Consider the following 12,979-nt stretch of genomic DNA (forward strand, 5'->3'; position numbering starts at 1 on the left):
TTCAGTATCATCCTACATCCATCTCCACCATGAATACAATACTTGGTCCTACTATGCCAGGGAACTTCAGCTTTATTTGGTCCTTTGTGCTATAGGGGCACTTAATTTCAAGAATAATCTATGTATTATTTTGATGAAGTAAATATTCTTATCAACAATTAAATAAGAATTTCATCTTGAATACACGTGATGACTAATCTTGACAAAAGTTTGTTACGGACTCAAAATGGCAGTGCAAGGCACATAAGTATTACACTGTGTATATTTGCATACACAATCATGACGTCTGTGAAAACAACCCATAATAATGTATCAATGATCTTTAACAATTCAAATCTATGTACAAAATATATTCACTGCATCTTTAATCTCTTTAAATCCACAGTTTTTCAAGTTTGATATATATGCACATATGGCACCCATCATGTATCAAAACTGGGTGCATTGTGCCCGACTTCAAGATGTATACTGTTGTTGTTGTTGTAGGGTTTAACACCATTTTTCAGCACACAATAGGGTATACATGGCAGCCAGTATCAATGGTGCATGAAGGACCCGGGAAATCCCTTGAAAGAACCACTGACCCTCGAGAAGCTACTGGCAAGCTTTCTCACATACCCAGACTGGCCGATTCTGAGACTCAAACCCACGCAGACAGAGGTGTATACTGTTGTCACTGTGCATTATTTTGTATTCATAAAGAAAACAGGCTAAATGAGCAAAAGTTCATTCATATACATCATCTGCAGAACATAAAACACTTTCTAATAAAAGATCTAAAACAATACTCTCAACAAAGCTGTTATACAATAAGCATATAAACCAGCCATCTGAATGTCCCTAATCACTGCCTATCATAAATTTCTCTCTGGCTTGAAACACCAACAAACTTCAAAATTTTCTGACACTCCCCAAATGGTAATAACCAGTTCTGACTTGTGAGTCGTGTATGCTTGTCTTATATGTAACTGATAAATTATTTATTAGTTAGTTATACTTTGCCTAAGTCATGAAATGTGTGAAATGTAAGTCTGTGTTAAGAAACACATGGGTGAAATAATATTCATCTATATTTGACATATAAGTATGAACAGTGTATAAGTTCATGGACATTGTTATTTTTGAGTCTGCATCAAGTCCTAGGTTTGCTTCAAAGAAACAAAACAATCCAAGTTCAATAAAGATCCAAGTTCAGTAAAGATCCAAGTTTAATAAAGATGCTACTATGCATTAGTTCTTTTCAAAAATTCATAACTTACCACCAGATTGATCAATTTCAGTGAGTCGTATTATCAACAGGAAAGAAAATATAAAGAATTTCGTAATTTTTCATAAGAATATTACAATTTGAAAAGAAACAAAAACATTGAAATAAAACTCACAAATCTGATCCTAAGTATGAAAGGTAGAATAAAGCAACAAGTAAGTGTGTGTGTGTGTGTATGTGTGTGTGTGCATGCATGCATGCATGTGTGTGTGTGTGTGTGTGACTTGCAAAATGGGATATGATTGCCCATTCAGAACCATACAGCATAAATACTTAAGTCATCCAGCAAAAACTTATCTTTATAATATCATTTAAATCAATATCATTTGGCACCAAACATTCAATGTGTATTTTTAAATGAAGTAGAAAATAATTAGATGATTCAATAGCAATAATCCAGAGCCCAAAAGATTTCAGCACAAACACTATCATAATTTAGACTTGGTCATGCTTTCATTTTCAGAATTAAACCATGACAGTATTGATCTATATACCAGCAGTTTTGTTTTGTTCACTCTTTGTGCATTCCAGGTTATGCAGCATACACAAATATCCTAGGCCTGACATGCTGAGATCATGCAGCATCACAAATGACCATAGGTTTAACATGCTGACAGGGGCCTTGAGTGGCCAAGTGGTCTAAAGTGCTCTCTGTTACAGATCACTGCCATCTCACCTCTGTCTGCGTGGGTTCAAATCTCGGAGTCAGCCAGTGTGGGTATGTGAGAAAGCTTGCCAGTAGCTTCTCGTGTGTCGGTGGTTCTTTCTGGGGTCTTCCCGGGTTCTTCCTCCACCATTAATACTGGCTGCCATGTATAGCTCATTGTGTTCTGAAAAATGGCATTAAACCCCAGAACAACAACTTAACCAGCCTATCATGTGCTGAAAAATGGTGTTAAACCCTACAACAACAACAACAACAACAACAACAGTGACATGCTGACAACATGCAGCATCACAAATAACCTTAGGTTTGACATGCTGACAACATGCAGCATACACAACTATCCTAGGTTTGACATGCTGACAAGAAGCTTACACAAATATCCTAGGTTTGACATGCTGACGACAAGCAGCATACACAAATATCCTAGGTTTGACATGCTGACATCATGCAGCATACACAAATATCCTAGGTTTGACATGCTGACATCATGCAACATACACAAATATCCATGATTTGACATGCTGACATCATGCAACATACACATATATCCGAGGTTTGACATGCTGACAACTGGTATTTATTTACCAGACGACTCTGAATGTCTACTGGACTTGGAAAGAAAACTAAACTAGCACCTGTGAGTAAAAACCTGCTTTCAAATTTAGCTGATGATGACCAGTTCTATCCAAAATGTATGCTTGAGAGAAAAATGGTATTTATTACTTGGGAAATAAATTATGTTAATGTTTAAACTTTTATTTTAGCTAACAATCTGATATTGAGTAAACTGTTTCTAATGTAATGATTCAAAGCAGCAAGCCAATTTATTGGAATCTTTGCCAGAAATTCTCATTTAAATGGAATTGTATGAGATTTTAATATTTTCAGGATTTATAGGTCGTCATTTACATTTGTACATTCTATAAAGCTGATAATTTTTGTGTTTATATAAGTACACAGATAACATAGCAATAATTAAATCTTAACTCACATGTAAGTGTAGTAAGTAAATGAAATTTAATTCACTTATAATTCACCTACTAGTCACCTACAAGTGACTGATAAGTAGTAAGTGAAATGCCTAATTTGCAAATAAAATCCTAATCCATATGTCACTTATAAGAGGCATATAACTAAAGTGAATTATAAGTGACTTACAACTAAAGTGAATAGTCACTTATACACACTATATATGTAATAAATAAAAGTAACCTATAAACCAGGTATAGCTTTTATCTGTAGGTGTTTTCTTTTAGATTTGCATTTTACAAGCATGCAGATCATTAGCAACACCGACATCAGTTTATTTGTTGATTCAATTTGTACATGATCCCAGTCAGACATACCAATAGTTAGGCACTCATTCTGAAGACTGTTTCTAATGACTACAAACTAATCTTACTAATCAAGACTAGCATGGCACAAATCAGCTGTAGATTTCCCCAGAGTTTCTGCTGGAATTTGTAGCTAATACTTAATTACTAATTTTGTTTCAGCTGGAATTTGTAGTTAATAGTTACTTTCTGTGCTTCTGCTGGAATTTGTATCAAATATATAATTTCTATTTTTGTTCCCTGTAAATATTATAGTATATAAATCTAATTATAGATTCATCTCCAATTACATATAATTTAATCAAGAATGGTAAAAACTGGAAATTATATTCACAAGTTTCAGACTAATTATATGAACAAATGGGAACTAGTCTAGAAATGGGTGAACACAAAATAGAAACAATCTGGTTGTAATGAAAGGTGAAATAATAGAAAACTTAATCAAAGAATCTTTAGAGAGAGTATACTGTTTATGACTGACAAAAAAAGAGAATTTTTTTTTGATGGAATTATATGACTTTGGAGCACTGAAAATACCACCTAATTCTTTAGGCATGAAAAAGGAAACACTTAAAAAAACAGGTAGGTCAAAAAATGCTACTGCTCATAGGATTTTCTCCACGCATAAACTTTCATCAAGGTTGGGTCTATGCAGGGAAATATCAGTTGTCTTGAGTATTTAGCAATAAAAAGTTATTGAAGTTGGAATGAGATGGTTTTTCCACTTGTTTATTATGGGAACTGAATTAGAATCATGCATCCTATAGAGGACAACAACCTTACAGTGGTTCCACATGGAGGACAACAGCATTACAGTGGTTCCACATAGTGGACAACATCATTACAGTGGTCCCACATAGAGGACAACATCATTACAGTGGTTCCACATGCAGGACAACAGCATTACAGTGGTTCCACATAGTGGACAACATCATTACAGTGGCTCCACATAGTTGACAACATCATTACAGTGGTTCCACACGGAGGACAACAGCATTACAGTGGTTCCACATAGTGGACAACATCATTACAGTGGTTCCACATGGAGGACAACATCATTAATGTGGTTCCACAGAGGTCAGCAGCCTTACATTTCTTCCACAGAGAATAATCTTACAGTGGTTCCATATGGACGACAACAACCATACAGTGGTTCCACACATAGAAAAGCCTAACAGTGGTTCCATGCAGAGAACAGTCTTACAGTGGTTCCAGTGGTTCCACTGAGGACAACAGTGCTACAGTGGTTCCATATATGCATGTGACAATTAAGTTTGCTATTACAGATGTAAAATTCTGGTTTTACTTGTGGATAACAAGCAAATTGAGCACCATCTGTCTACCTTCAGTTACCACCAATTAATATGAATGCACTAGTTGGTTTGCATTTAAATTCCCCCTTTCATCTGCCACCCCCATTATTCACTGTGACCATTCAATTTATAAATGATATATAAATAATGATTGCAGACTAGGAGCATCCATCTTAATTGTCAGTCTAAATGATTCAATTAGTGATTTCAGTTACTGGATGTCTCTAGTCAATGTAATTAACATTACCTGAACTAGGTTTCTAATTACCTACTGTAATAGCGTATGACACAGTGCTTACCACCAGTCAATTTCTTGGCTGAATGCTTTTGAGACCATTCACTGCTTACTGCCATCACTGTCTCGGCTGACTGCCTTCAAGGCCATTCATGACTTACTGCCATCACTGTCTCAGCTGACTGCCTTCAAGACCATTCATGGCTTACTGCCAGTCAATGTCTTGACTGACTGCTTTCAAGACCATTCATGGCTTACTGCAATCAAGACCATGTTGGCTGACTGCCTTTGAGACCATTCATTGCTTACTGCCTTCACTGTCTTGGCTGACTGCCTTTAAGACCATTCATGGCTTACTGCCTTAACTGTCTTGGTCGACTGCCTTCAAGACCATTCATGGCTTACTGCCTTAAATGTCTTGGCTGACTGCCTTCAAGACCATTCATGGTTTACTGCAATCAAGACCAAGTTGGCTGACTGCCTTTGAGACCATTCATTGCTTACTGCCTTAACTGTCTTGGCTGACTGCCTTCAAGACCATTCATGACTTACTGCCTTAAATGTCTTGGCTGACTGCCTTTGAGACTATTATGGCTTACTGCCTTAAATGTCTTGGCTGACTGCCTTCAAGACCATTCATGGCTTACTGCAATCAAGACCATGTTGGCTGACTACCTTCAAGACCATTCATGGCTTGCTGCCTTAACTGTCTTGGTTGACTGCCTTCAAGACCATTGAATTAGCTTACTGCCTTAAATGTCTTGGCTGACTGCCTTCAAGACCATTCATGGCTTACTGCCTTAACTGTCTTGGTCGACTGCCTTCAAGACCATTCATGGCTTACTGCCAGTCACTGTATTGGCTGACTGCCTTTGAGACCATTCACAATAAAGCTAATGCAACTTAATTCTAATAGCATATATCACCGTTATTACAATTATAATTAACTGAAAGTTGATGTAAGCTTGAGTAAAATGGGTTTCTCTTAAACTTTTTTGTTTATATATGAAAAGCTTTAAATATCAGAATTCATTTGATTGATCTATACACCATTTTCTGATGAACCACTGGTTGAATTTACCTGCATCTATTTATCTATCAATCTGTCTACTAGATAAATCTCAGTCATCCACCACCCTCAACTGCCCACCATTTTCATATTAATGTACAAAAATGGGTTGGTAATTGATGGAGCACTCAGCATTGAATGTTTTCTTATTTACTATAGGTCCTGTTTCGTCCTTGAACTAAATTGGATTCGCTTAAGTCACTGTGTGATTTAAGTACTTAAACAAAAATCCCTGTACTTTTTATGCTGGTACTTTTCATCCTGGTACTTTTAATCCTGCACTTTTAACCCCTTAGATAAGTACCATATTTTAACAGGTTAAATACATATCAGTCTTAACTGAAAGCTTTTAAAAATAAAATATCATTTGCATTGGACTTGATTATCCCATGTATAGATATATAATTGCCAAGATTTATTGGCATGCATGAGTTTATGCTTTATATTAATTATGTTATCTGTAGTGTATTTTACCTAAATTATAGTTAAGGTAGATCTTTGTCAAATATAACTTGCAAACATTTACATCCTCAAGTAGCAACAAAAATGAGGTTCTTTAAGGTTTTAAGAATTAAGAATTTAATTAATGCATGTGTGCATGCAGTATTTCAGTAAGCAAAATAGTCTCTCCCATTGGTAACTGACAATATGAAATTATGGCAGCTTATCTATTTTTCTTCTCTTGGTTTTGTTGTTATTTTTAATGGCCCATGTTCTTGCCCATATCATGCCAAGGTAATGGGAGCTCAGTGCTTTCCTAAGAACACCACAAAGTTAGATGATCCAGACTGGTCTGGGTGGATATTGAACCTGCAACCCATGAATTATGAGTCTAAGGCTCTACCAACTGAGCTACCATAACTCCTTGTCTTTTGATGGTACTGACTGCACTGGGGCTGCTGGCCTTGGTTGTTTGATAGAATGTCTGAGTTTCATAGTGTAGTAATCAAGCATTGGCTTTGACATTTTCCCTCCTTTCCTGGTTACCAGGATGTACAAAAAAGCACTGTACAAAATCATGAATATGTACTGGAATTAAACATAACTATTGTAAAATGATAAAGCTGCTGTTAATATAATCAAAATAAAATTGCTTAATTTTAAAAAATATAACAATTCTATTTTAATTAAACCAATAAAAATTACTAATCTGAAGACAAATTATGACAGTGATCTGGTTTCTCACCAGAGACAAGGAATAATTGCCATCACTAGTCTTACTGATCAATGTTACCCAGAAGCTTAATCTTCTGGTCCCAATATTCATGACAATAAACAGCATTAGTTAAGGCTAGGGGTGAAATTGTTGTGGACAGACAGTAACAAGAACATTTATCCAAAGATGACAAATTTGATTAATTGTTTAATTTGTTTTACTTATTACCATTGACAAGTCACCTATGGAATATTACTTGTCACCAGGCAAATTTGATCCATCATGGAGAAGGGTTGTTTTTCATACCCTGTGAAACATGCCAATGTAATACTAATCCTCATATTACTATGACGAATTAAATGGCAAATTCTCAAAGTCAAAAACTGGCTTAGTAGAGTTATTAAATTCAATGCACAAAGTAAAATAGAGGATGTAGTGTTATTAAATTAAATGCAAGAAGTCAAATAGAGGTCACAGTGTTATTAAATTCAATGCATGAAGTCAAACAGAGGTCACAGTGTTATAAAATTCAATGCATAAAGTCAAACTGAGGCCATAGCATTTTTAAATTAAAAGCATTTAGACCTTACTGAACAGAAACAAAATTTGCAATGGACATGGTAAAACTATAGCACCCACCCCACCTGATATTTTGGGGGCATACAAACTTTCTTCTCACATAAATAATTTGCATTACTAAGTTGGTTCATTAGTCAGTTCTTACCTTTGACTGTTCATAATACATGTATATGAGAAAAGACTGCCCTCAAAAATCTGGAAAATAAAAATAACAGTTTTGAATATCCTAGAAGTGCAATATGGGCATGGAAAATATTTATAGTTCATTATCAACCAGTGAAATCTGTTTAAAAAATGAAAATACTAAAACATTGTCAATTTTTGGACTAGTGTCCTGTTCAAAGAGGTTAAATTGTGTAATACAAAATAATAATAATAATGATAATAATAATAATGAAGACATTGTATAGCGCCTAATCTTTAAAAGCTATAAGCGCTTTACAACATTAGACAACACCTATAAGATAAAAAAAATAATGATATGATTACAAAAACAAACACCATGAAATTAGAAAACTATAAAAAACATGCTGAGAATATTTAAGGTAGGAAACATTATTCAGACTTTAAGTTTGCTCTTGCAGTCGAAATAAGTGAGTTTTGAGAGCCCTCTTGAATGTGATCACTGTGTCCTTGTGTCTAAGATCAGTGGGCAATTCATTCCACATTGGACCTGTATTTGTTACTTATGATTAGAGGGTGTCCTCAGCACAGAAGTGCCAGCACAATGGCAACCAACATGCACATATGAAACCTAAAGTTCAAGGAGATTAAGCATATAATTACCACTGAATTGAAAACAAGATGGCATCTGCTTCTTTTTTATACTGATACAGTAGAACATCAAAACTTGAATATTGTACTCATTATACGATAACATGGAATATGGTTGTAGATCTGAGGAAGAAAATTAATCTCTGGAAACTCTACAAAAGGACTACTTTGACATATGAAACAAAATTGCTCACCTTGTCAACATTTGTTTAATAACTGTATACAATACCAGCTGGCCAGGAAATCTGGGTCAGTTAGGTTAAAGCTGGGTGTTATCACTGCTGTTGTATCACAGAAGTTCTCTTCAATAGATGTATCCCATGATAATAGTATCAGACACATGCCAATAAATACATGAAACTATTACATTGAATCAGTTCTCATACAAGAGTTGTGTGTGTGTGTGTGGGGCCTTGAGTGGCTGAGTGGTTTAAAGCGCTGTCCATTACGGATCACTGCCATCTCACCTCTGTCTGTGTGGGTTCAAGTCTCAGATTCATAGTCTATCTTGTGCTGAAAAATGGCGTTAAACCCTACAAAAACAACAACAAGAGTTGTGTGTACAAAATAACTACAAAGTGTTCAACAACAAAAATCATGGTCATTCGGTTGTAAGAAGAAGGTAAATACAGCAGTAACTTATTGAACATTTTCTCGAAAATTGCTCAAAAAAGAGTAAATTTGTATTCATCATTTTTAAGTTCTATTTTTTATAAATACATATCATTGTTTTGGCTTTAAATGGACTTTATCAATGTTTCCAGTCTGATCTCAGTCAATTCTGTAACATAGCTGTTCTTGAGAAGCCAACAACAGGTCGTCCATGTAACTGCTAATAAAACCACCTTACTGCTAAGAAAACCACATCACTGCCATCCTAGACAATTCTTATATAGCACCTTCTATGAAACATTCTTAGTGATCTGATCAAAACTGGCTCGGCCATTTCAGAGCAGAAAAAAAAATCTACAAACCAGGTTGCTAAGCAAGCCAAAATGTCACTAGTGGAACCATTCCAAACACAATTTTGATTAAAAGCATGTCTTCTCAAATATTTCTTATTACTTGGATAACACTGAGAAAGTCATGTCTTTGCCTGGATAGTCACCCATACCACAGTTTCATACATCATCATCTCAGGAAACAATCTTACCAAGTTTGAATGAAAGTGGCGCCAGCTGTTTTTGATAAGTTTAAAACAGAATTGTCGACAGACAAAAAAAATGCAAGATGCACAATGTATCACATATGGCCACTGTATATAGGACCCTACCATAAGGTCACTAATGGTCATAAAGCCAGGTGAGCCTGACAGGCAATAAACAAACATAACAAATGGTATCCCATGCATGGTTGCTATTCAAGTTATATCCCAGTTAGATCAGTAATGTAAAAACCAACATGAGCATACTGAATGGTACATGATATGTCCACCATATCAAGTTATTTTGCAGAAACCATTGTTCTTCTTTCACTCCTGGTGACCTTAAACCATGACCTATTGACCCCAAAATCAGTAGGGGCTTTTCTTGTTTCACATGGTACCTTAGTCAGTGACAAAATTTGCACATAATCTGTGGCATAGGACCCAAGTTATTTGTGGAGACTGTTCTCTTTCTTTCAGTCCTCCTAACCTTGACTGTTGACCTTTCAACCTGAAAATCAATAGATGTCTGCCTATCTCAAATGTAAACCATCTATAAAAAAAATTGAGAAGTTGTATTGAACTTTAGTACTTCGCGGAAATCTTTCTTCCTGTTGTCAGTCTGTCTTACCATATTCTTGGACCATTTGGTCCCAGTATAAAAAAGTGTCTTCCTTGTCTCAAGCACAAGAAATACACAGATGCTGGTCAAAGAAGGTTATTTAAAATCTCCAGATGTCTGGAAACCATTTTTCTTCTCAGAGTGACTGTTATCATGACCTTCAATCTTTTCAAAAATAAAAGCAACAGGTACCTTTCTTATCTAAAATGCAAGCTAGTTACAAAGTTTGTCAAGATATCTTGTGTACAAGTTACATGTGTAAAACAGCTTTCCTTCTTTCAATCCACATGACCTTGACCGTTCACTTTTGAGCTTAAAATCAAACGGTTCTCTCCTAGCTTCTTACAACCATCACAACTAGAAATATGTTCAGTGTGCATAGAAGTCCCAGAAGAGTAACTAAAAAGTCACCCATAACAAAATGTTAATTGGATAGATAGATGCACTTGATAAAAATTATCTGCCATAAATTATGGCAGACACTCTAAGTAATAGTACCAATATAAATATTACCCATAATTACATAAAGCTCATGTTGTCATAATTAATATAGTAAAACCAGACTCTAAAGATCAGTATTTTGGAAGTTCAACTGTTTTGAGATGAGATTAATAATGTATGCATTGTTTTTACATGGTTTCATAACCTCTTGTAATAGATCACAACTAGAAATATGTTCAGTGTGCATAGAAGTCCCAGAAGAGTAACTAAAAAGTCACCCATAACAAAATGTTAATTGGATAGATAGATGCACTTGATAAAAATTATCTGCCATAAATTATGGCAGACACTCTAAGTAATAGTACCAATATAAATATTACCCATAATTACATAAAGCTCATGTTGTCATAATTAATATAGTAAAACCAGACTCTAAAGATCAGTATTTTGGAAGTTCAACTGTTTTGAGATGAGATTAATAATGTATGCATTGTTTTTACATGGTTTCATGACCTCTTGTAATAGATCACATACTGAGAGGCAATGTTTTGTTGACAGAAGAGGTATTCTCTAATGGCAGGTTTCCCTGATTCAAATAAAATGATGGTGAAGAACAAATAGTCAATGAACACTGAACATTCACAAACAATAACACAAACATCCACAAACACATGAACATTGTACATTCACAAACAATAACACGAATATCCACAAACAATCACATGAACATCCACAACCACATGAATATCACACATCCACAATCACATTAACATCACACATCTACAATCACATGAATATCCACAATTGTATTAAAATCACACATGCACAAACAATCATGTGAACATCACACATTCACAAGTACATGGATATCCACACAAAATTACATTAACATCACACATCCAAAATCACATGAACATCACACAGCCACAAACAATCACATGAACATCACACAGCCACAAACAATTACATGCACATCACACAGCCACAAACAATCACATGAACATCACACAGCCACAAACAATCACATTAACATCACACAGCCACAAACAATCACATGAACATCACACAGCCACAAACAATCACATGAACATCACACATCCTACATATAGATTAACTTAGTGCTAAGAAAAGGCTTTGAAAGCAGACCTGATAATACAAACCCAAACAGTCACTATGCGAGACTTCAAAGGTAGAATGCAAAATTGAATCTCTGAGTCTCTTACTCTGTCAGGTACATGTAGACACACAGTGTCTTTGCTATGATTTTGAACAATGTTGTACATGCAAACATTTTGAAGAGTTGGCTATATATGTAAAAAATTTGAAGAGTTGGCTATACATGTAAACATTTTGAACAGTTGTCTGTACATGTAAACATTTTGAACAGTTGGCTATACATTTAAACATTTTGAACAGCTGTCTGTACATGTAAACATTTTGAACAGTTGTCTAGTCATGTAAACATTTTGAACAGTTGTCTATTCATGTAAACATTTTGAACAGTTGTCTGTACATGTAAACATTTTGAACAGTTGTCTGTACATGTAGACATTTTGAACAGTTGTCTAGTCATGTAAACATTTTGAACAGCTGTCTGTACATGTAAACATTTTGAACAGTTGTCTATTCATGTAAACATTTTGAACAGTTGTCTGTACATGTAAACATTTTGAACAGCTGTCTGTACATGTAAAAATTTTGAACAGTTGTCTAGTCATGTAAACATTTTGAACAGTTGTCTGTACATGTAAACATTTTGAACAGTTGTCTAGTCATGTAAACATTTTGAACAGTTGTCTGTACATGTAAACATTTTGAACAGTTGTCTGTACATGTAAACATTTTGAACAGTTGTCTATACATGTAAACATTTTGAACAGTTGTCTGTACATGTAAACATTTTGAACAGTTGTCTATTCATGTAAACATTTTGAACAGTTGTCTGTACATGTAAACATTTTGAAAAGTTGTCTGTACATGTAAACATTTTGAACAGTTGTGAGTACATGTGAACATTTTGAACAGTTGTCTGTACATGTAAACATTTTGAACAGTTGTCTGTACATGTAAACATTTTGAACAGTTGTGAGTACATGTGAACATTCTGAACAGTTGTCTGTACATGTAAACAAGTTGAACAGTTTTCTATACATGTACAAAATTTGAACAGTTGTCTGTACATATAAACATTTTGAACAGTTGGTTGTACATGTCATCATTTTGAACAGTTGTGAGTACATGTGAACATTTTGAACAGTTGGCTGTACATGTAAACAATTTGAACAGTTGGCTGTACATGTAAAAAATTTGAACAGTTGTCTGTACATGTAAACATTTTGAACAGTTGGCTGTACATGTAAAGAAAATTTGAACAGTTG

The 12,979-nt window shown here is 34.9% G+C and overlaps 1 protein-coding gene and 1 long non-coding RNA gene across 2 annotated transcripts in view; one reads left to right on the forward strand and one right to left on the reverse strand.

Moving 5' to 3' along the window:
- The window catches only part of LOC149779368 (uncharacterized), a 238,271-nt gene that overhangs the window by 189,948 nt on the left and 35,344 nt on the right, over positions 1-12,979 (reverse strand). The window contains exon 2 of the mRNA XM_089939995.1: positions 7,766-7,815. The gene's annotated coding sequence lies outside the window, so the exon portion shown is untranslated. The remainder of the gene's footprint in view (positions 1-7,765; positions 7,816-12,979) is intronic.
- LOC149779369 (uncharacterized) overlaps positions 1-12,979 on the forward strand; it is a 28,071-nt gene that overhangs the window by 5,886 nt on the left and 9,206 nt on the right. The window lies entirely within an intron of this gene.

Source organism: Sinohyriopsis cumingii, chromosome 17 (genome assembly GCF_028554795.1).
Source record: "Sinohyriopsis cumingii isolate HCF-2022 chromosome 17, ASM2855479v2, whole genome shotgun sequence".
Lineage (NCBI taxonomy): Eukaryota > Metazoa > Mollusca > Bivalvia > Unionida > Unionidae > Sinohyriopsis > Sinohyriopsis cumingii.